A 25579-nucleotide genomic window follows, 5' to 3' on the forward strand; every position below is an offset into this window, starting at 1 on the left:
CCTTTCCATTTCTTGGATAGCCATGGTGTAGTGGGTTCCCTGTTTAGTTTTTATGATTGGTACTTAGGTTTCCTATGGATTTGGGTTGGAACAAGTTATCTGGAGACCTGAAACAACTTGGGTTCCCTAGAGGATGTGGGTTGAGTTACTAGTCCCCAGAGACTGTGGGTTGGAAAAAAAGCTCTAGAGCCCTAAAATAGCTTGGGTTCTCTGGAGTTTATGGGTTGAGTTACTAGTTCTTGGATCCCTAGATAGATTTGGTAGAGACCAATCTGGTTAATGTTAGTGATTTTTGCATCGTGTAGGTGATATCACTATGGTTAAGGGTTCAAGTGGTTTGGCCGCTGGAATCCCTGGTTGATTTGTTTTTGTTTAACCCTTATGATCCCACATTTATGCTTGGAATATGGTGCGAGGGTGATTGGATGAAAGAGAGATTTTGGTTCATCCAATCTATGTTAGGGTGGTACATGGAAGTCCATGACTTGGTTGGCAAGTTCATATGTTAATATGAGCTATTTTCCTATCATGATCTATGAGCACTTGTCCTAGTTATTATGGTGATCTTATGGTTGATTTGTCATGGTTTCTATTCTGCTTATATGTTGATTATGCATGGCTTTATGTTGTGTTCTAGTTATGACTCTTATTCATGATTTGATGAGTACTGGATGATTGATGAATGCATGGTCTAATAAGTGTTATTGTAGCTATCTAGAGAGGGCATAAATCCTTCTTAGTGATTCTTAGATGAAGTTCATAATTTTTTGATCAGATATGCATTCATGACCTGTAGCTTTCATGTTTACCATATGTTTGACAAAGTGCCTATCATGTAATAGGCATGTTTTGGTCGATATTTCATTCATTTTTTTAATGGTTATCCTTGTTATCACCTTATTTATGTTTCTAAAAACTTACAGGAAATTATGGGAATTGGTATGGATTCTTTCCTAAAAACGTGGTATAGATCGCGAGACTGCATACATAGAACATGGGATTTTTGGTCATAATTGCATGCAGATATGCTTATGGGTGTGGTTGGAGCCTCATAACTGCATGAACAATGTTTCAAGTGTGTATTTGGAGTGTTAAATGAGTGTAAAAGAGTTCCAGTTCAAGGATTGATCACCTAGAGTGGTTGGTAGGCTCCTAATTGATCTGTAGTCTTCGAGGGATGTCAGTTTACTTCCGGTTTGTAGGCCCCACTTCCATAACTAAAACTTGGAGTTTAGGTTATTTCATAGTGACATCCAACTCATGTTTACCTAAGAGATATTTTAAAAGTGGGTAAATGTGGGAGGGATGGTTACAAAGTGGTATTATAGCTTCCAGGTTCAAACACTTGGACTGGATGGGCTAAATGCATATGGTTATGCTTGCATGTTAATTGTATATGTGTATACTATGCATACATTTTGGTGGTCATTATTGCAGTTTTGTGTTATCATGCATGATGTTGATATGTTGATATCATTATGTATCTATATCGTGCTAATCTGGACTGACCTGTTTAGATGTGATTGCCTCTCGTGAAATACACTGAGGTATGATTTTGATTATGTCTCTATTTGGTTTATCTAATATGACATGTTGCAGGAGATAGAATTTCAAATATGAAGAGTAGAATAGTGGAATATAGTTCACATGACTCCCCTTGTAGGCTTGATGTGAATTGTATGAAATGGGAAAGTTCAATTGGGAAGCAAGGAGAAGAGTACTCTCTTGATTTAGCATTTATGTTGAGAAGTTTGAAGGCAAGGATCAAAAGTTTAAAGGAAGACAATAATAGGATGATTGAGGCACAAGAAAGGCTTGCTAGAGCTCAAGAAAAATAAATAGAAGTTAATGCAGTCATCCTTCAGAGCCTTTCATATTTGCAGAATCGGGGACAATTGGGGATTAGTCATGGGCAAGAGGAAAAGACAAATGGGGCATATGGCAACAGGTCTAGATCAAGATACAAGTTGGATAGAGATGATTTTATAAGTACTGGATGGTTTATGAATGCATGGTATAACAAGTGTTATTGTAGCTAACTAGAGAGGGAATAAAGCCTTCTTGGTGATTCTTAGATGAAGTTCATAATTTAATGATCATATATTCATTCATGACCTATAGCTTTCATGTTTACCATATGTTTGACAAAATGTGTATCATGTACTAGGCATGTTTTGGTCGACATCTCTTTCAAGTTTTGAATGGTTAGCCTTGTTATCACCTTATTTATGTTTCTGGAAACTTACAGGTAGTTCTGGGTAGTGGTCTGGAGGCCTTCTTGGAAAAGTGGCATAGATCTCAAGATTGAATGCATAAAATGGGGGTTTTTTGGTCATAACCGCATGCATGTAGGTTTATGGGTATGGTTGGAGACTTATAATCGCATGCAAAGTGTGTCAAGGGTGCAATTGGGGTATTAAGTGAGTGAAAAGAGTTTTAGCTCAGGGATTGATCACCTGGGGTGGTTGGTAGGCTCCTGAGTGATTTTTATTCTCTAAGGGATGTCAATTTATTTCTTGTTTATAGGCCCTTCTTCCATAATTGAAACTTGGAGTTCTAGTCATATCATAGTGACATTCAACTCATATTTACTCTAGAGAGTTTGTAAAAGTGGGAAAATGTGGGAGGTGTGGTTACATAAGGTGTCAGAAATTATTCGGATCATGTAGAAGCTATATCAAATATTAGTAAAAGCATTCAAGGCATCTCAAGAATATGTGTTGTTCATAGTAGTAAAATAAATACTCACGCAACCTGATAGTGATGGTAGATGAGGTAAATGGATAGAAAATTTGCAAGAGTATGACCTATAAATCAAGCCCAAAAATCTTGTCAAGGGCAAAGGATTAGCAAAACTATTCACTGAGTCTACTCATGATGCGTTGGAAATGTGCACTAATGAATATATTCGCAATATTTTTGGAGAGGAGAATCCACAAGAACCTCTTTCTTTAGAAGAAAGGAATCCACAAGAACCTCTTCATCTTCGAAGAGAGAATGCACAAGAACCTCTCATTATCGACAAGAACCCTTTCTAAAGGACCTCTCAAAGTTCCAGAATTCTGTTTGGTATCATGATATCATATTTTTCTTACAAAATTTGGAATGTCTACCTAAACTGCCTAAGGCAAAGTGCAGGTTTATAAAATTGAAGGCAATCAGGAACTGCATTTTGGACGAAGATTTATATTGGAATGGTCCTGATGGTATCATACTTACTTGTGTCACTAAAGACCAAGTAGAAGATATCATCGCAGAGTTCCATCGAGGTGTGTGTGGAGGGCATATAGCCTAGAAGGTCACTACTTATAAAATATTAAGAGAAATATATTAGTGGCCTTCAATATTCAAAGATACAAGTGGTTTTCTTCAAGCTTGCCCAAAATTTCAAATGTTTGCAGGGAAATAGAAGCTTCGGTATCTACTATTGAAACCAATCAAAGTTGAAGCTCCTTTTCAATAGCGGGGATTATATTTCATTGAAGAGATACATTTGAAATCAAGTGGGAAACAAAAATACATTGTCATGAACACCTGCTATTTCACTAAGTGGGTAGAAGCCATTTTGACATACAAGGTCGATGAGAAGGTCATCATAGCTTTCTTGGAAGATAACATTCTCTCTATATTTGGATGCCCCAGAAGACTAGCAATAGATAATTCTTAGGCATTAAAAATGGACATAGCAACAAGGAATGAAAAATGGAAGTGCTAAAAATAGCATTTCTATAAATAGTATTTCAGGATAGATTCCAATTTTAGTTAGTCCCTGAACTAAATTTGAGAAGTAAAATTTGAATTTGATCTTAGCAGTTGTTTGTAAAATAATTAATTAATTCATCTTGAGTTAATTAGTTGTAGAGAATCAAACATGAAGTCTATGTTGGTACATGCAATAGTTATCCCATTAATTGAGAAATTTATCCCTTAGTTAAAGAGATAAGGATGAGTTGTAATTTGAGTTGTAATTAGTTAGCTCAGTTAACTGAGTTAAGTCCAGTTAGATTAGTTCAAATAGTTTGTTGAACTAATTGTGAGTTTAGTTAGTTAATGCATGCATGCATGTAACTGCTGCACTTCAGATAACTGAATATTCTATCATAAATAACTTATGCATGTCAGTTCAGTCAGAGACCCAGTTGAGATTGGAGGAAGGGACAGTGTAATATAAGTTGGAGGAATTTTCCTATAGAGGAAACTCATCCATGCAGAAGGAATCATCTCCTTCAGGATTGCGCAGTTAGATCAGAGGTTAGTGACTGTGTGAAGAGGCCAATTCACACAGGTGGTAGCACTGGACCCCAAGGAAAATTGCACAAAGAAATAGGAGGCTTGGAGGGCAAAGGAGAAGGTTTGTGAGAAGCCTTTGACTGTCTAGGAGTAGCAATTTGATTGCAGAGAGAGAAGGATAGCTTGAGAGTCGATTCCTTTTGTAATCTGAACATATTTCCACTTGTATGATAATACAGAGATTAGGGTTTTAGGTTGAGGCTTTCCCCAAGTTATTATTCTGTGTTCATGTGTGATTGATTTCTCGTTTTCAGTTATATGTGTTCTATTTGATCTTGCTCAATTCGATTAAGCTTCCGTAAAGTTTGTTGTAGAAGTAGATCTTGTATTTTGCTTTAGTATATTGCATAATCTGTTGATCTACAGTGGGAATTTCTATAGTAGTTCTATGAAGATTACAGTATATAGTTGGTGCATTCCACGACATACTACCCTCAAAGAAATGGATTGGCATAATCATCAAACAAGAATATGATAAGGGTCATTAAGAGAATGCTAGACAAGAATAAAAGGAGTTGGGATGCAAATCTCAAATATGTGATATGGAAGGATATAATCAACATTAAAAGAGCTATCAAAACCTCATCTTATCAACTAGTGTATCGAATAGACGTAAATTTTCCTAAGAACTTCACCTTGCCAATGATGAAGTTGTTATAGGATGAGGAGTTGGATATCAACCCAATATAGAAGAGAATTTATGAGATGATAGAAGTTCAGTAGGAAAGGGAAGAAGCCTTGAGTAAATTTAAAGCCCATTAGAAGAGAATGAAATTTGTATTTGATAAAAGAACAAAGGAGTATGACATACAAGCTAGAGACTTGGTACAAAAATGGGATTCAATCTGAGCCGATAAAGGCAAACATTGAAAGTTTGATAGCCTTTGGATTGGCCCGTTTTGAGTGCAAGAAGTGATGGATAATAATAATTATCAACTAGATACTCTTGATGGATATTTCCTCAAAAACCCTATCAATGGTAGGTTTGTGAAGAAGTTTTTCACTTGAATATTGAATTTTCATGGCACAAAAAAAACCAATCCACTTTCATTTTAAAAAGATTACTTCTTGGAATTTTCTTTTTTGTAAGTATTGAAAGGTATGTTTCCCAGAAAGTCCTAATGAGAGTCAGATGCCACTTTCAAGCAGACTTGACAAACCAATGGATAAGACAGACCACAAGAGCATGTTTTCCCCCATGGATCCAATGTTGTTGTCAAATGTAACACCACTACAAAATCTTGGGTTCAAAGGCATAAGTTTCACCACCTTGGTTCAATTCAAGCTTAAAAGGAAAAAATACATGAGTTCATCCTACCAGGTGTTCTTATTGATAATCATTGGTGCCTTTCCTCCATTGTTAACTAGCGTTAGTGTAAGACACGGTGACAAGGTCCATGGGCATTGGGCAATGGCGAACATGTACAACATGGGCACGCAACAAAAAAAATTTGGGAGTGCCTTAACAGTGGAGTTGAATGCTGCCCAAATACAATGGCAGGAGTGCCCTCTGATCTAATGGCTATGATTTCCCTGTACCACAAGGATGCTTAGGTGATAATGTTGTGGAGGTGTGTGGAGGAGTATATGAATTAGTCTCATGTGACCTCCATATGCCTACATGAAATTCAAATTCCAAACCTCAGACGGTGTGAAAGGATTCCACGTCTTCTCCACCTCACATAAGCCTCCCACATCACCATGTGGCATCCTGCTAAGTCATGTGTTGAATCACCTACTATGTCATCATGCCACCTATCCAGTCATCCTCCACACGTTCAGTTCCGCATTTTGCTCACATTAGTATTGAAATCACCATAGCTCCTATTAATGTGCCCATTGGTATATTTGACAGTGATGACAACCCTTCGTCCAAAGTTCCTCGGAGGTCTGCACTATGAACTTGCAGAAATGTTAAGGTGATTAAGGGGTGTGAAGAGTGTTATGTGAGAACCTCTTGTGCACCTCATGTGCCTCCACAAGTTTGAATACTGCAACCCACATCGTGTGAAACATTATCATGTGGTTTTTCACCGCACATCAATCAACAGTGTCACCATGCCATGTGTAATGCACCCTGTTTCCCGGTAATCCAGCATGCTTTAGTCTGCCTTCCCAATCATCTCTGCAAATTATCCAGCTAGTCATCATTGGGCTTGCCATGTCTGTCTAAGAATCATGCACAATCAACTTTCCATGTGGTTTGCTCCACGTCTTGTTGACATCAACATGATGTCATCTAAAATTTCCCGCCAAGGAAATCCTCACATGTGTCACATGTTGACTAGGATAAAGGACTTACAGGGACCCGTTTTTGGCCTTTTCCCACTGTTGTCACCTTTTCTGACACCTGTGCACCTGTGGCCTTTAATTTACTAACTTTAGTAAAATAAGAGAATAAGCCACACAAATTTAACTTGTAAATTACCTCTCTTCATGAATTCTCCTTGTTAAGGATTCTGTTATGCAAAATTTTCAAGAATTTAGCTCATTTAAACCCCATCCTTGTCTTGCAAGAGGATCCCACTTCATTTAAATAAAATTCACCTCACAGGTAAAAGAACCTTGTAAACTAGAGGAACTAGCCTCATAAGCGCATTATTAGGTAAAAATAACCTTTTAGTTGCTAAATTCATACTCCTTAACCTCAGAAACCCTAATCCTATTATTCGTGTGAATGTTTCCATTCTCAAGCTCAAAGTTATCGAAGGTCTTCTTGCCAACCTGTCCCTCACACTTTGCGACACGTGGACTCTCCTTATTTTTTGCCTTGATTCTCGAAATCACTCTCTTTTTCCCTCTATAGTTCACCGATTAAGAATTTTTCCTCATCTTGCCACCTTTTCAAATGGCCACTTCATCTACAGGGGGTTATGTTGATGTGAATGGAAAAGGTAAGGAACCATGCGTATATGATGATTACATTAGTAATCAATATCTTCTCATAGATGAGCGGGTAGATGTCTTAATGATTGATGAGTCACAGTGTTAGCTTCCAAACCAGAGGCAGGAATTGCAATAGGATAAAATAGAGCTTCTTTGGGCATTGGAGCATATAGGGAGGTTGGAAATTGATTTGGAGTTGTTGAATAAAGAATACTTTGACAAGCCTTTTTTCAAAACAATTAGGAAGGCAATATGGGGGCGCATAATAAAGAAAGTGGATAGAAATTAGAAGCATATGGAGTTTATTCAAGAAATGATAGAGACCATAAGAAGGAGGCATAGGGAGATAGAGGACATTGAGAAGAAAATTGGACATTCACCTACCAAGGTTGAGGTCATTATAAAATTCTTGAATCAGGTGTTAAAGGAGGAGATCACAAAGGTAAAATTTGAACGATTTGAATGGGTGACTAGGGCCAACCAAATAATAATGAAAAGTGAACTACTGATGATGGCTAAAGAGGAAGAGAAAGCCTTAATAGATGAGGTAGAAGGGCTTAAAATAAAGTGTGAGATGCTTCATCGCAAAAATTTTCCAACTTTCTTCGATGAGGAGGTTAACATGCTTCCCAAAGAGTCCTTCATGAGACTCCTAATTGTAATCAAAGAAGACCGTAGAGGTCTCGAAAAGAAAATCATATCCTTTAAGGAAAGGGGATCATGAAGTTATATAGTGACCACTATGAAATTTTGTTCTTTCTCAAGTACATTTTCAGGGAGTGGGGAAAAATTTAATATAAAGACATTACTAGCCTATAGGGAGCCATCATAGAGGCCTAGTCTTGTGACATCCCATATGGTATAAAATGGATAAGTTTGATGGATTTGTATGAATAGGATTCCCAACAAGGATTCACCCCAAGTCAAGAAACCTTAGCAGAATCTAGTTCCAATCCAAGGACTTCGACACACCTGACAACACTTCACTAGTTGACATTGATATCAATACTCACTTCAATATTTACATTGTCACCAACATCTTCATTAGCACTGACAAAAGCATCAAAACCTCTGTTGGCACCATCGACGGTGTGCCCATAGTAGCACTTGGACCAAGCAACACTCATCAAGGGGAGAGAAGTCCTAGTATGCAACCAATAGAGAGAATGAAGAGCTATTTAAGGTAAATCTTAAGGGGCTCACCGCGCAACCAACAAATCCTTCAAGAAACTTGTAGAAGAAGTTAGTTATAGTACAATTGGCAATTTTTGTAACAAATATTTTTGGTTTTTAAAATACTTCTAGTGGTTTAGGGTGTGGTCTAAGTTATTGAGTACCTATATATAGCCCTCATTTTTGTAAATTTAAGGAGAGAAATCTTGGGCTGTAGGGAAGCTCTGTCAATTTTTTTTGTGAATTGTTGGGAGGTCTTGAAGCTATTATAAGGAAGAATTATGTAATAACTCTTGGGTTGTTTGTCCCTTTTTATAATGTATTTTCTCATACCCATTTCATATTTTGAACTTTTCTACATATGAATACAATTTTATGCAATTTTCATGGCATTTTGAGTTGTAAACTTGATCTGTCATGTGAATTATAGGGAATGTTTTAGTTGAAATAAATTTTGGCATTAGTATGATGGTTTATTTTTGTTTTGCAAAATTATCCAGGTTTTTTGAAGAGTATATTGAATTCTTTGATATTTTTTACTAGGGTTTTACAAGAAATGGAAAATTTCAAAATTTTGTGTATTCTAATGGATAGATTATTAATTTCTCACCTACCCACCAATTTTTTACTAATTTAAAGGAATTCTTAATTTCTCCTTTAAGTTTGTTAGAATATGTTCATCTTTCATCCACCTTCCATATTTTAAACCTTCTTACCAAACCCAAGGGTCATGAATTCTCTAACTTAGGATTAGTGGAAATGCAACCTAGCGAGTACATCTAATGTCTGATAGTTTTTCCCTTAACCCTGATTTGCAAACATATTTCTAGTTTGATACAAATCAGAGTTGAATCCGAATATTATTCTTGCGTAATTTTGGTATTTCCTTTGAAGAGCACATAATGAATGTTAAATGTGAATAATGAATCAATTTCCAAGGTTATTGCAATACTAATTATGTTTTCATTCAACTATTTGCATTTGGCAGAGGAAAATATATACAAAAACATAAATTTGACATTAATTCAATGGTTGTCATGAATTTTTCATCATATTTTAATTTCTTGTGACACTTATGGGAGAAAATAAAGTACATGTACATTGAACTTCAATTTAAAATTTGTAACAATGGCTAAGTTTAAGACATAATTACATCATCCTTTTACAATAACACATTTACAAGAGAAAATCTAAATATATGATCTTATTTGTTTGCATTTTGAGTCATTTACACTTTTTTAATAAAGTTGTTGGGTGTGTGTTATATTATTTCCATGACTACCCCACGCGCGGGGGGGGGGGGTTGACAAGAGGGGATGATAACCCCCCTTGTACATTGCACCAAGCGTAGCAAGGGGGTGGTAGCCCCCTTGCACAGGGTCTGAGGCAACACCCCATGAAATTTTTGTTTGGACCCTATATTAGGTGGGCGGACCTATCTATGGTTTTGTGCATGGATTTCACACATGGTTTTGGGCATGATGGTTTTTTGTCCATGGTATTTTGTAGATTTTGTCAAGGGAACTATGATTATGATCTAATCCAAGGTTAATGGATTGGGGTTTATGGATGCTTCGACAGGCATATATATATATTGTAATATTGAAAGGAATATAATGAAAATCAATCTAGTAGTCCCTATCTTCGAATCTAACGGAAAATATCTGTGTACATTGGTTTTATGCTTTATGCTCTCGCCATTTTGTATTTTCTATTTTCAGAATTCGTATGCTAGTAATTTCTATATGGGGTTAAAACCTACATTTGTTATCAGAGTTGTTTTGGCTTCAATGGTATGCCTTTACTACTGAGGGGTTTTTATCGGGCATGTGGTAGACCCTATTCAATGGGAGATTTGTAGAATTGATTCTTGTGGTGAAAGAAGATGGCGAAGAGTGGAAAGATAGAGATTAAGAAATTTAATGGTCAAAGTTTTGAGTTATGGAAACTCAAAATGGAGGATCTGCTAGTAGATAAAGATCGTTGGATCACGGTAGATCCGGGTACTAAACCAACATCAATGTCAATTGAAGAATGGGCAAAGTTGGATCGAAAGGAAAAGAGCACAATACGATTGTGTGTGTCAGATTCAGTATTGCTGAATGTATCAGGGGAAGCTTCGGCGAAGGCTTTATGGGACAAGTTAGGGACTTTGTACCAATCTAAGTCTCTGGTGAATAAATTGTTCCTACAGAAAAATTTGTATGACCTGAGGATGAAAGATGGAGACTCTGTGACAGAGCATCTAAAAGCCTTTAATACTGCGGTAAGCCAATTATTATCTTTTGATATTAAAATTTCATATGAAGATAAGTGAATCAGTTTGTTGTGTTCTCTACCGGATTTGTGGGATAATCTGGTTCTTGCAATAGGTAGCAATGCAACTGCCTTGCAGTTTGATGAAATAGTCTCATCCTTGTTGTCGAAGGAGAGGAGACGGAAAATATGGAGGGACAAAATGGTGATGCCTTGTATGTACGAGGAAAGTCCAAGAACAAAAACAAAAATAATTCCTCGAGTGGGAGCTCTAAATCTAGAGGGAGATCTAGATCTCCAGGTAAACCTATAAAGGTGTGCTGGAAATGCAGAAAGGAAGGGCACTTCAAAAGGGACTATAAATCTAAAGCTCCTGTGAAAGGAAAGGGGTCTGATGATTCTCCTTCTGTAGAGGCGAAAACCACCTCAGATGAAGGTGGGGATGTGTAATTGGCTTCTTCTTCAAGTACACATGCATATCATGAGGCATGGTTGATTCAATCAAGTGCATCCTTTCACTTCACTCCCCATAGGGAGTGGTTTTGCGAGTATGAGAAATATGATGGTGGTGATGTTTTCTTAGGGGATGACAGGAAGGCTAGAATCATCGGCCGTGGAAAGTCAAGTTGAAGTTTCAAGGTGGAAGGATTAGAACACTTCCGGGTGTTCTCCATATTTTTGCATTGGCTAGAAATCAGATTTCTATAAGAAAGTTGGATGATGCAGGTGTAAAAACTGTGTTCGATAAAGATACTCGCAAGATGGTTTGGGGATAAATGGTATTGATGCAGGGATTTTGGATTGGAACTCTGTAAAAGCTTCAAGGTAGCACTATTATTGATGGGTGCAATATTTCTGAGGTTCCTGAAAGTGGAGTAGAAAATCTAGTGGTCTCTTGAGAAAAGACCATGCTATGGCATCAAAGGCTTGGACATAATGGAGAGAAGAGACTTCGAATACTTCATGGTAATGGTATGGTAGAAGGTATGTCTAATTTCTCTCTAGATTTTGATTTCTGTGAAAATTGTGTATATTGGAAGCGAAATCGGGTGAGTTTCCCCTCTGGTGCTAAGAGGGAAAAACAAATATTAGAGCTTGTGCACAGTGATGTGTTTGGACTTGTGTCGGTTCCATCACTAGGTAAGTCTGTGTATTGTGTATCATTTATAGATGAATTCTCAAGGAATACATGGATATATTTCCTTAGGAAGAAATATGAAGTATTTGATAGTTTTAAAGAATTTAAGGCTTTGGTGGAAAACCAAATAGAGAAGAAGATAAAGGTGCCGAGGACAGATAACGGTGGAGATTTTGCAAGAAGGAATTTGAAGAGTCCTGTAAGAAGTGTGGTATAGCACGATAGAATACTACTCCATATTCACCTCAACAAAATGGAGTTGCAGAAAGAATGAACAGGATGTTGATGGAAAAGGAAAGAAGAATGATTAGTGGTGCCAGGTTAGGAGAAGAATTATGGGGAAAGGCGGTGGAGATTTCATGTTACCTAGTCAACATATCACCTTCATCAGTGTTGGAGGATAAGACTCCACAAAAAGAATGGACTGGTAAGATACCTTCTCTTTCACATCTGAGGGTTATTGGATGTGATGCATATGTACCTGTTCCAAAGGAGAAAAGAACAAAGTTGGATAGTAAATATGAAAGATGCATATTTATTGGGTATAAAGATGGTTGAAAAGGTTATAAGCTTTGGAACTGAGAAACAATGAAGGTCGTGTACAACTGAGATGTGGTGTTTAGAGAGGTAAAAGATGTTATTAAACATGAATTCCTACCAAAGGAACCTAATAAGATAGAGTTTGAGCTAAATCATGAAGAATCAGACTCTACAACATAAGATGAATAAGTAGATGAAGAGCCACAAACTCCAACTGTGAGAAGATAAATTCGAGAGAGAAGGAAGCCAGAAAGGTATAGTCCATCTACTTTTTGTTCAAAATTTTCTTTATTTATTACTGATGATGATCCCAGAACTGTGAGGGAAGTAGTATATTAAGAGGATGGAAAACTCTGGAAAGAGGCCATGGTCGATGAAATGACATCTTTGCACAAAAATGAGGCTTGGGATTTAGTGGAGTTTCCAATTGGAATGAAACACATTGGCAGCAAATGGGTGTTTAAGAAGAAGATGAATGCAAAAGGAAAGGTGGAGAAATGCAAAGTTTGGTTGGTAGAAAATGGCTATTTCCAGGTGCCGAGTATTGATTTTGGTGATATTTTTTCTCCTGTTGCCAAGGTAGCTTCTATTAGATTACTTTTATCTGTTGCTACTGCTTTTGATTTTGAGGTAGAACAGATGGATGTGAAGACAACATTTCTTCACGGGGATCTGGAAGAAGAGATCTACATGAAGCAACCTGAAGGCTTTGTGGTGAAGAGTAAGAAAGAGCTGGTATGCAGATTAAAAAAGTCTTTGTATGGGTTAAAACAATCACCAAGGATGTGGTATCAAAAATTTGATACATATATACGGGGACTTGGATTCACCAGAAGCAAAGCAGAGCACTGTGTCTATTTTAAATTAATTGGTGATCATGTTATTTATTTGGTATTGTATGTGGATGATATGTTGCTGATTGGAAATAACAAAGAAATTATCCAAGAAATGAAGACCCAATTGTCCTCCAAATTTGACATGAAAGATCTTGGTGTTGCGAACTATATTTCGGGCATGAAAATTAAACGATATTGGGAAAAGAGGAAGCTCTGGTTAAACAAGAGGAAGTATGATGAGACAATATTGCAGATATTTAATATGCATGATGGTAAATTGGTGAAGGTTCCTATTACTATAGGTGTAAAGTTATCTCTTGAATAGTGTCCCAAGACACAAGAAGAGGAAGAGGACATGTCCCGTGTTCCATATGCAAGTGCAGTGGGTAGCCTGATGTATGAAATGGTTTGTATTAGACCATACATTGCACATGAACTGGGAGTATTTAGTAGGTTTATGTCAAAACCAGGGAAGGATTATTGGACAACAACGAAGTGGGTTTCAGGTATTTGCGTGGCACTAGTGATTATGGTTTGTATTACAAGGGAAGACTGGGATTGGACAGATTTTTGGACATCTGTGGCTTTGTGGATGCAGACTAGGTTGGAGATCTAGATCAGAAAAGATCTACAATGGGTATGTGTTTAACCTATTTGGAGGTGCAGTCAGTTGGATGAGTAAGAGACAGTTTGTAGTGGCCCTTTCAACTACAAAGGAAGTATACTAGTAGGCACTCATGTAAGCAAGGTTGCAGAGATTGTGTTCAAGTATGGGGTTAGTACAGAAAGCTATAAGGATATATTGTGACAACCAAAGTGAAATTTTACTGGCAAAGAACCCTACTTATCATTCAAAGACAACGCACATTGATGTTCAATATCACTTTGTGAGGGATATGGTTGAGGACAAAAAGGTGTTGCTGGTAAAGGTGGACACTTTGAAGAATACTGCAGATTCATTGACAAAGTCTATGAGCACTGAGAAGTTCTCTTGGTGTAGAGAAACAATGGGCATTGCAGGGTTGGATCAATGACTAAGCTCTCATGTGGCCTCCTATGGAAAGAAAACAACAAGTGGGAGAATGTTGGGTGCGTGTTATATTCTTTCCACGAATACCCTACGTGCGGGCGGGTCACAGGGGGGAGGTAGCCCCCTTTGTACATTGTGAAGAGCGCAGTAGGGGGGTGGTATCCCCCTGTATGTTGCACCGAGCACAACATGGGGATGGTAGCCCCCCTACACAAGGTTTGAGGCAGCACCCCGGGAAGTTTTTTTTGGACCCTATATTAGGTGGGCAGACCTATCTATGGTTTTGTGCATGGATTCCGCACATGGTTTTGGGCATGATGGTTTTTTCTCCATGGTATTTTGTAGATCCGGTCAAGGGAACTATGGTTATGATCTAATCCAAGGTTAATGGATTGGGGTTTATGAATGCTTCAAATGTATATATATGTATTGTAACATTGAAAGGAATATAATGAAAATCAATCTGGTAGTCTCGGTTTTGGGATCCAAGGGAAAATATTTGTGTATATTTGTTTTATGTTTTATGCTCTTGCCATTGTGTATTTTTTGTTTTCAGAATTCGTATGTAGGTAATTTCTATACGAGGTAACCTACAAAATTTTTACACCAAAACTAAGATATTGAGCCTAAAATTCATAGAAATACATTGAGCAATATTTGATAACAAGATTTGGCCATTCACATTGATTTAAATAGAATATTTTTAACGTAATAAAAAATAAGATCACACTTAGATTTTGCCAAGCTCTACACTACAACACAACACAGTGTGACTCTGGGGCCCCAACATCTCGTGGTGTCGTTGCGAGGGACGATTTGAATTATTTCCTTGGGTACAATGACATTTATTATATTTTTTTGGTGGATAAGGTATAAAATTATTTGTTGTGCTTTCCACTTGCCGACTCCACTAAATATTAATTTTCTCACTCATCCACATCTAATAGTTGTCACACTCACCATCTATAAACTTTAATACACTCATTATACATATTTCACTCACTATACATGTGTCGATTTTATTTCATTTTGTTAACACATACTCCCTAATCTACACATTCACACTCTGGTTTCATCAAGAAGGCACACCCAGAGTAACCTGGATAAAAATATTACACCCCAGCCTTTGACCCTTAACATTTTTTATACATCTTAAACCAACGTAACAAAACCTTACAAGCAGAACCCTTAGGAAGTCAAATAACCAACATCTCATCTCCACCCTTTCAACAGTGATTTTGAAATTACCTTGTTTACAAATTATTCAAACGAACGTCATACCTTCACATATAGTACTCAAACATTCAGAGTCATTGAGTCCCCTAAAAAAATTCAAAAATTAAACTCCACAAATAGCGGAAATAACTGGAACTCCAATATCATTTGTTGCTAGGGAAATGATCTTGAAACACATCATGGCAAGACAAGGTCAACCCTGTAATCAACCCAACCAACCTCATCAACCATTGGCTTGGGTAGCAACATGATACACCCCATTGGATCTATGCTAGGTGTTACATGACATTCTAAAGAATGATTTGAAATGGTTACCTTGGTTCAATGGTGAAATCTGAAATTTTCAACTTTACATGACTCTTCATCTTTTGTACATGTCCTTTGGACTTTCGCTTTACAATACATTTTCGAATAAGGAATTACATGATCCACAATAATGATGTGGCATATGACAACTCATGACATGACATGACATGACACTGCTGACATGGACTGCTTGATGATATGGATATGTCAAGCCACTTTTTCTACTGCTTGCTACATCTCTTCTTGAGGATGTTCTTCCATCCACCTCCTTATGGCTTATAGTTAAGGAGTCTTCAATGATATCAAGTCTTGAGTCGTGGTTGTAAACTGGTGTCTCTTTGTCTTCTCTTGATTGATCAACTTTCATAATCAGCTACAAAGATGTCTTTCAACATGTTTCCCTTCTCCATCTCCTTCTTCATCATTCTGTCATGGTGTGATAGGGTACATGTATCTACAATTCACTCATGACGAGATGACGTTAGTCTGATAAACCCCTAGTCTAAGATGGTGCATGTTGATCCATTGACTAAGCCATAACTGAGTGGGAGGCTAACGGAGAGGCTCAGTGATTGCGCAATTGCGTAGCTCAGGTAGTTAGGGGTGAATCTTGAGCCTGGATATTGTGCAATACGTAGTTCAAGATGGACTGGGCAGGTATATTGAATAGTTTTGGGACTTAGTGAGTCGGGCTGAGGAGTTTTACATTGTTTCAGCCAAATGCATAGTTCTAGGAGGCAGAGTAGACCTGGTGATTATGAAATTTTGTAGCTCAGGATCTCAAGGGCTGAGCTTGAACTTAGAGACTGCATAATGCATAGTTGAGGCCTGGATGAAAGGCTGGATTATGCAATTCTGGGGGCCAAGGTCCAGGTTCTTCTTCAAGTACACATGGTATCAGAGGCATAGTCCTCTTGATTGATTTACAAGAAGAAGAAGTGTTACTACTACACTTCGTAACATGTTTAGCAGAGGCAAAGCATTGTTCTCGGGCCAAGCTGAACGACGAGGGATGGCAAGTTGGGAAGAATTCCAAGGGAGGATCTTGCTGAGCTTATACATGTTGAAGCTAATGAAAGAAGAGAACCCATGGATTTGAGATGATCTTGAAGTCTTGGAAAGGAATGTTGAAGAGGAACTTCTTTGACTTGGTTGGGCAATGGACCAGGATGTAGCTGTAGATTGTGATGATGAAGAAGAGGAAGTCGTGATGTATGAAGATGTTGCATATATGAAAATTATGGAGGAAGAACTTGAGGCAATTCCAATTGCTCAAGTTGGACCAGGAGCATGCATTTTGTAGACATCGATGGATGAGGACACTCACAGGGAGGAGCCTCATGAGGAAGTAAGTATTCTTATTACTACTTGTGTTTCATTGGAGCTTTTGAAGGATGGGTCATATGCAGTGAAGGGAAAAGTCAGTTTGTCAATGCAATGGGCAACATTGCAATGACGAGCTTATATGGTGCACTGTTGGGTAAGTGGACCCGACGAGCCATTATATGGGGGTGAACTGACGTGAATTTGGGGCATGGACAACCAAATTGAGAGCTCAGCCTGGGCAGACCAACCCACATTATAACCACGACAGAGTGTATAAGTAAGTGGACGCATGGGTGGAGGAAGGGAACCATTAAAAAAGTTCAAACATCCAAGGGAAAGTTCAAGTGAAGGTGGACGAGCTAAAGGAAGGGCAAACAATGAAGGTGAGGTGCAGACGGGCTTTGGACCGTAGTGCCGAGGTGAGGAAGAAAAAATAAAATCATTTTGGGTGGCAGGTCACACGTGGGGCACATCTTCCCAATGGGCGAACCACATAGGGTATCACTAGACGGTGGGGTTAGTCTGCCTGACGAGTGAACCGCGGAGGGCGTAGCTGCGCGAAGGAGCGACCCTACCCGAACTGACAAGTTGCAGAGGTTGGTCTGTAGTAAGATAGGTCTATGGTGTGAGTGAGTTCCAAAGAGCTAGGGTAAGTTGCAAACAGGCGCTAGAAGGGTGACAAGCCATGAATGAAGTGCCAGCTGAGCTGCATAGAACTGGGTTGTGTGACGAACAAGTGTGTAGGGCAGCCCGAGTGGGCACCTCTGCTCGACGAGCTACAGGCGACCCGACCCGGCAAGGGTGGGTGCTCCTGAATGACAGTTGGGCACTGTTGGACGTTGCAGGCCAAATTGTTAGGTTTTGACAGAATTGTAGAGAGGAAACTTGGAGTTCCCTCACAAAGGATGTACTTGTATATTTATTTGTAAAAGATTATTATTATCATTATTTGGGTAGACTCTAAACAGGGAGTTTCCCCTCCCATTAAAGATTGTATCCGTTGTGCATATGTTTATAAATGTAATTTTTTTTTGTTAAAAAGATGAATGCTTACTAAAAGTTGAAAAATAATCTAAGTGTTGAAAGGTAAGTTAACTATCTTCTGAGAATTATATCAGAAGTATATGTGTACTTGGAAAGGTAATGAGAATACTAAAGGAAAGTAGGCTAAGAAGCAAGGAATACCTCAGGATGCAAGTGATAAGGAGAATGTAGCACCTTATAAGAAGTTCAATGTAGTCGATAGAGGACATGGATTTCATCCCGAGGAGAAAAATAAGGATGATGGTTGGAAACCTTTGATATTTTTGACTTGTGGTGGAGAGCATCAAAAAAGTGAGTGCCCATCGTACTAGGGTGGTAGACCTCTGATTTATAGTGCTAAGGAGGGACAGACAATTGGAGATGTTGGTCAGATTATTCTTCATATTTATGCAGTAGTTGATAATAGGCAGGTTTATCATTAGGCATCCATTATCGAGATGGAAGGTAAGCTTCATGATCAATCTTGGATCTAATTATATTTCTATTAGTCCCGACCTAGTGGGAAAGTGTTGCTTGAATAAAGAAGTACATGCAAAATCATGGTTGGTGTAGTTGGGTATAGGGACCAAGAGAAGAGTTCATCATTAGGTGAGATCTTCTGCATTTGAGCTGAATGGGATGCCTACATTATCACATCTACATGTGCTTCTTTTAGGTTCATATAATATTCTTTTGGGCATGGATTGGTTGTTCATTCACAAGACTAAGGTAAACTGCTATGAAAAAGCTATTAAGTGTCTGGATGATGATGTGGAAAGGCGAGTCTTGCAGGGAAAGAAGAATCCTGCATTAGTGAGAATGGTTACATCTATGCAAGAAAAGTGTAGTTGTTAGAAGGGATGTGTATTGATTGCAGTTAATATTTTGAGTGACAAAGGGAATTATGTTGAGGATGAGGAAGTATTGAAGAGGTATCTTGTTTTGCAGAAGTTATAGGATTTGTTTCTTGCAGATATTTTAGATTTTCCTCCTCGTAGGGAAGTGGAATTTTCAATTGAGTTGATGTCGGGAGAAACACCAACATCTAAGGCACTGTATAGGATGAGCACTCTAGAGTTGGTGGAATTGAAATTGTAGCTTAGGGAAATGTTTGATAAGAGATACATTATTCCAAGTACACCAATATTGTTTGTAAAGAAGAAGGATGGTACTTTTAGATTGTGCATTGATTATAGGAATTTGAACAAAGTGACTATCAAGAACAAATATCCATTGTCATAGATTGATGACTTCTTTGACAAGTTTAAAGGAGCAACAATGTTTTCAAACATTTATTTGAGATCAGGATATTATCAAGTGCACATCAAGGAAGAAGACATTTCCAAGGCTGCATTCCATACAAGGTATGGTCATTATGAGTTTGTGGGGGTTCCTTTTGGTCTTACTAATGCTCCAACCACTTTCATTTGTTTGATGAACAATGTGTTGAATCCTTACTCGGACAAGTTTAAGATAGTGTTTATTGATGATATATTGATATACTCTAAGACTAAGGAGGAGCATGTAGAGTACCTGGAAGGTGTGTTGAGGTTATTGGGAGAGCACCAGTTATATGCCGATCTCAGCAAGTGTAGTTCCTTTCAGTATCCGATTCATTACTTGAGACATGTTGTTTTCAAGGAGGGGATATCAGTGGACTTGGAAAATATTAAAGCTATCATGGAGTGGCCAACTTCTAGGAATGTGGATGAGGTCATATCATCCATGGGACTAGCATTTTATTACAGGTGGATCATCAGGAACTTATCAAGGATTAGCTATCCTTTTACATCTTTGCAGAGAAAAGGGAAGAAGTTTGAATGGACTGAGGAGCATGCAACTAGTTTTGAGTAGTTGAAGCATATGCTTACAAATGCTCCAGTTTTGAAGATTGAAGATCCTAATAAAGAGTTTGTGGTTTATATAGAAGCTTGAAAGGAAGGACTTGGTGGGGTCCTAATGCACAAAGGGTAGGTGGTATGCTATGAGTCAGGGAAGCTAAAAGAACATGAGCAGAACTATTTGACTCATGATGTTGAGTTGGAATCTATCATTCATGCATTGAAGATATGGAGACATTATCTTCTTCGTAGGAGGTTCATCTTGATGAGTAATCATCGCGGGTTGAGGTACTTGTTTGACCAACCCAATTTGAATGCCAATAAAGCTAGATGGTTGGGTAACCTTAGTGAGTTTTACCTTGAGACCAGGTACATCAAGGGAAAGGAGAATATGGTTGCATATGCTCTCAGTAGAAGACTGCAGGTGAGTTACATCTCAACTATGATTTCATATGGGAAATATTTCTAGGAGTGGATCTTGCATGAAGGGAAACATGATGAAAGGTACCAAAAAACTAAAGTAGAGATTGCAACAACAGGGTGAAGGTGATAAGGATGAGGAGTATCACCTCACGACAAATGGCTTGGTGAGATTCAGGAGCATGATTTATGTGCCATATATCAGTGAGTTGAAGAAGCTTATCTTGAGGGAGTTTCATGTCAAGATGTATTCAGGCCACCCAGGATACTAGAAGACTTTTACAATTGTCAAGAAGTTCTGTCATTGGCTGAACTTGAAGAAAGAGGTGGTTGGGTTTGTTGCGATATGTTTGGACTATCAACAAGTGAAAGTAGAGTGTAACCATCTAGATGGTTTGTTGCAACCTATTCTGATTCCAGAATGGAAATGGGAGGTCATTTCCATGGACTTCATTATAGTATTGTCGAGGACATTGAAGCAACATGATTACATTATGGTTGTGGTTGATAGGTTGAGTAAGGTAGCTCAATTCATTGCAGTGAAGTCTACAAATTCAGTTAGTGAGGTAGTTCAGATCTTCATTGGGGAGATAATGAGATTGCATGGTGTTCCCAAGAAGATTATATTAGACAGAGATGTGAAATTCACTTCCAGATTTTAGAATGATTTTTTTGTAGGCTTGGGAAGAGAGTTAGCCTTCAACACATCTTATCATCTGTAGACAAATGGATAGATAGAGAGGGTTAAAAGGATCCTTGAGGACATGTTGATGATGTATTTCATGCATCAACATCGGAAGTGGGAGGAGTATCTTCCATTGTTGGAGATTTCATATAATAATTGGAATCAAGCATCCTTGAGGATGAGCCCATTTGAGGCTCTTTATGGGCAGAATTTTAATACTCCTATCAGCTAAAGTGATCCAGTGAATAGGGTGTTGATTAGACCAGATATGTTGGATGAGATGGAGTAGGAGATGTAGGTTATTAGAAAGAATATGAAGGCAATGTAGGATAGTCAGTATATTTATGCATATCAACATAGAGTATTTAAGGAGTTTCAGGTTGGAGAGTAGGTGTACTTGGGAATCAAGCCCAAGAGGATCGCCTTGGGGATTGAATCATGTGCCAAGATGGCACGTAGTATTGTGGGCATTTTGAGATTCTTGAGAGGATTATACTAGTGACCTACCAAATTGAAATACTGCCAACAGTGAAAATCCATGATGTTTTCCATGTTTCATTGCTTAAGAGATATGTCTAGGATGTTGATCATGTGATTGATTGGTTAGTATTACAGGTGGAACGAGATGAAGAATTCCAACCAGAACCTCAATGAATTTTGTAGCGGAACTAGTTCATGCTCTGGGATCGAGAAATCAAGCAATCAAGAAAGTTAAAGCACAGTGGAAGCACTTTGGGCGCAATGAAGCTACATGGGAGATGACTGATCAGATGTAGGATGTGTATCCTTCTTTATTCATTGGTTGAGCAGATGTGTTTGGTTTATGTGTTTTCATATATATATATATATATATATATATATATATATATATATATATATATATATATATATATATATATATATATATATATATATATATATATATATATATATGCATATGTGTATTGTAAATACTGCAATGAGCTATGTTATAAACCACCAATAAGTAGTATGTTTTAAATACTGCATCGAGTTGTGTTATAAAGATCCAATAAGTAGTATGGTATTCATTGTTTCAACATTTTGGTATGATGTAAATGCTGCATAGAACTATGTTATAAATATCCATGGGCAACATGTTTTATTGGTTATAAGCGTCATTGAACACCGAGGATGATGTTCCCCTAAGGGGAAGGGGCTTGTAATAGCCCCTGCTTGCTTTTCCATGTAAATAAAATAAGACCAAGGTCATGTGACACACATTCCAAGCTAAATGGTGGGAAAAAATTATAGTAGGCATCACTTCTAGTTTAGTAATGGATATGGAAATTGGAAAAGGAAAAGAGGCAATAATTAGAATTTAATTATGAAAATAAAGGAAAATAGGAGAAAAGGAAGGAGATGAGACAAATTTACATGCAAGGGAAATTAACAAAAAATTGCAGGAAAATGATTAAAAAGGAGATACCAATAATAAAATGGAACCATAGAATAAGTTGCTAGCCTTTTGACAATTTTCAGTTTAGCTCTATTCGATTCTCTCACACCCTTTCACTCTTAGAGTATTCTTGGAACACTCTAGCATTCACTTGGATTGGAGGAAGGAAGAAAAGGAAAATAGGTAAGCACAAGGAGACAGTTGGATCAACAACTACAATAGGATTACTTTGTAGGTAACATGTTGCATGCATGATCGACTTGCTGATTTTTGGAGGCATGGTATATGAGTGTGTTTACTTGGTTATGTGATGTCATTGTGTTATAGACAATTTTGTGCCTTGCAGCATCAGGCATGAATTGTCAATAATCCAAGGGATCCAAAGTCCCTAAACATGATGTTCCTACCCCTAGAGGAACAAGGTCAGCAAACCAACAGCTCTCAGATCAATTCTCCACCTGAAAACACTCAAAAACAAGCAATCCTGAAATCAAAGCAGGTGCTCCACTAGGCTTCTGCGCTGAAACTCAACTCCTCCATGGTGTACCTGCGTTGCAAAGCAAGTGGAACAAAGGCCACCTGCGCTGAGCGAGATGGGACAAGTGGAACACTGAGTCATTGCTCTGGAATCTTCCAAAAATGACACTTGGATCAGGGATTTCGCCTTGTGATGAGTCAGAGGCTCTGTTTCTCCAAGTGGAAGCAAGGTTCTCCAAGTGGACTCAAGAACTGAAGATCAACTGAAGAGAGAGAGGACACAAGGCAGGTACACATCAGTTGCAAGCTGACTCATCCTTTCTCAATTCATCTATATATTGAGCTCTCTCCTATGAGCTCAGGAGGCTGGAATTTTGTGCAAAGTAATGATATGCTGTTGGTTTCACTATAGAACTATTGGGTGATTGCTTGAAGGAGGTGAAGAGGAGAAATTCTTTCTGCTGGGAGTTGTTGCTGGATTGGGGCCTTCAATGGTTGTAACTCTCTCAGAACTTTACTTCTTCATTAATAAAAGCTATTGAGGTTCTTCTATATGCACTTGTTTCAATGATGTGTTGCGATAATTGTATATTTGATTTATGCTAATCCTTGAATCAGTTATGATTGCATGCTTCTTGTAGTTTCCTTCTTTGTTATTTTGCAGGATCTCATTGTAGCTGGGCCAGCAAAAGAGCAAGGAGTTGGGAGCAAGCAGCGGAGAGAAGAGTTAGGATTCGACATTAAGCGCAAGGCAACGGTTAGTGCATTTTCTCATTCTCTCTTGCTTTCATAAAGAAGTAAACCTTAAGTAGTTTTCTTTACAGTTGTTGCTGAGGTACTATCACCCTTAGAGTGGGATAGGGTCATCCGAATCGGATACTTTTCCCTACAACAAACTGGCGACTTCGCTGGGGATCGTATCTGTTTGATTGTTTGTAGTATTTTGCTATTCATTTCCTGAACAAAAGAGTACCAAATCGAAAAGCTTTTGACTATATCAAAAGCGAAGTAGAGGGCAGCTACTCTAGCTCATTTCTGAGCATGTTCATGATTTGAAGAGCTGATCTACAAGGATCCTTGTAAGCTCTTAGTGATAGCTTTTCATCCTCCTAATCATCCCTTTGTGTGTGCTTGACTGATTGCTTCTGATTTGAGCAAAAACTGTGCATTTTTGAGAAAATTGTGACCCGGAAACTGAGAAAACGCAACTTTCGTTTTCCAAAGCAGGTAGTACACAGGCTACCTGCTTTGCAACGCAGGTCCCGAAGGGGCTACCTGCGCTGAGAGCCAGATTGGCTGTGCAGCACCTGCGTTGGCCCAATTTTGCCTTGTGCATTTGGGGTTTCCTCCCTTTTTCTTGCCTGTTTTCACTATAGATTTGGCTGCCAGTTACCAGTCTTGCGCCTATTCTGAAACCAACCTTACTTGCCATCATTCCGCCTCTGTTATATAACGAAATTGTACTTTTTCTTTTGTATTTCTTACATCATTTACAATTTCCCATAACGAAAGTGAACTAGTCTTGCCTTGGCCTCTTAGATCTGAACCTGTGTTAGGCATTTTGCTGGTCTAAAGAGTTAGCTTGTTTGCTGTCCATAGCTGATTAGTCTTTTTACTTTCGTCATTATGGTTTGATTTCATGTATTTCCAGTGATTAAACAAGTAAATCTTAAGGTGTCTTTTGATTTTGGACTAGCTTGTTTACTTTCGCTTTAAATCGAAATCAAAGTTATATAACAACTTTCTTTTTGTAATACATCAACATTAAGAAAGGGAAAAGAAAATACATGCATTGTGCATTTTGCATTTGACTGTTTGCATGACGATTTAGGAAATTTTGCATTAGTGTGTTCTCTATGATCTGTGTGAAAAGATTTGCCTTTCTTCTCCTCAGTAGTTAAGATTTTCAAAGTTGAAAGATTGAAAAGTTTGCTTCTCATCTTAGAATGCATTCAGGAATTTGTTACATACATCTCGTGGTGATCCTTAAAGGCAAACTGCTAAACAAGATCAACAATAAAATAAATTCAATTTACATAACAACGCTTTGTAACATAACGCAAACACATAGAGGTCTAGGTAGAGACGTGTTCCGGCGTCGTTAAACATAGTGACTGTCGATCTCTACGAAGGTGGGTGATTCCTCCTGAGAGTCGGTGGCACTAATACGGACTTGTGCTCCCACGTACCATCGCGTATATATTGGGAGACCCCTGTAGGAACAAAGCCTTTATCCATAGGAAGCCGTGTCGGCCGCCCTACTGATCGCGATGCAGTGAACACAACATTCACGAAGATCGACCACCCGTACCGTAAAACGTATTCTGTGGTTTCGCGAAAAGTTTGGCACACCCTCTGCCTAGAACTCCAGAGAAGTTTCTTTTGGCCTTTTTCAAACTCTATAACTGAAAAAGTCCATCCGAGCATTTGTCACTTCGGGCTCGTTAAAACATCGAAGGAGACTAGAGTCATCTTTAGCTTTTTCTCGACTCTTAAAACATGAAAAAGCAAAGTTGTGTCTAAAGCGTCGTTAATAAAATTTATTTTAATCGGAACATAATCACCTGTTATTCCCACGTTGATCTTTCAGTTGAAAAGTATGGAGCCCACCAACCAAGGAAGTCACCTTGGCGGAAGTCCCAATCCCTTCTCCTCTTGGGGAGATGTTGGTGCGCCTCATATGGCCACATTGTCACTTC

This window comes from Pinus tabuliformis, chromosome J (assembly GCF_031772625.1).
Source record: "Pinus tabuliformis cultivar Carrire ecotype Pingquan chromosome J, CPIR1, whole genome shotgun sequence".
NCBI lineage: Eukaryota > Viridiplantae > Streptophyta > Pinopsida > Pinales > Pinaceae > Pinus > Pinus tabuliformis.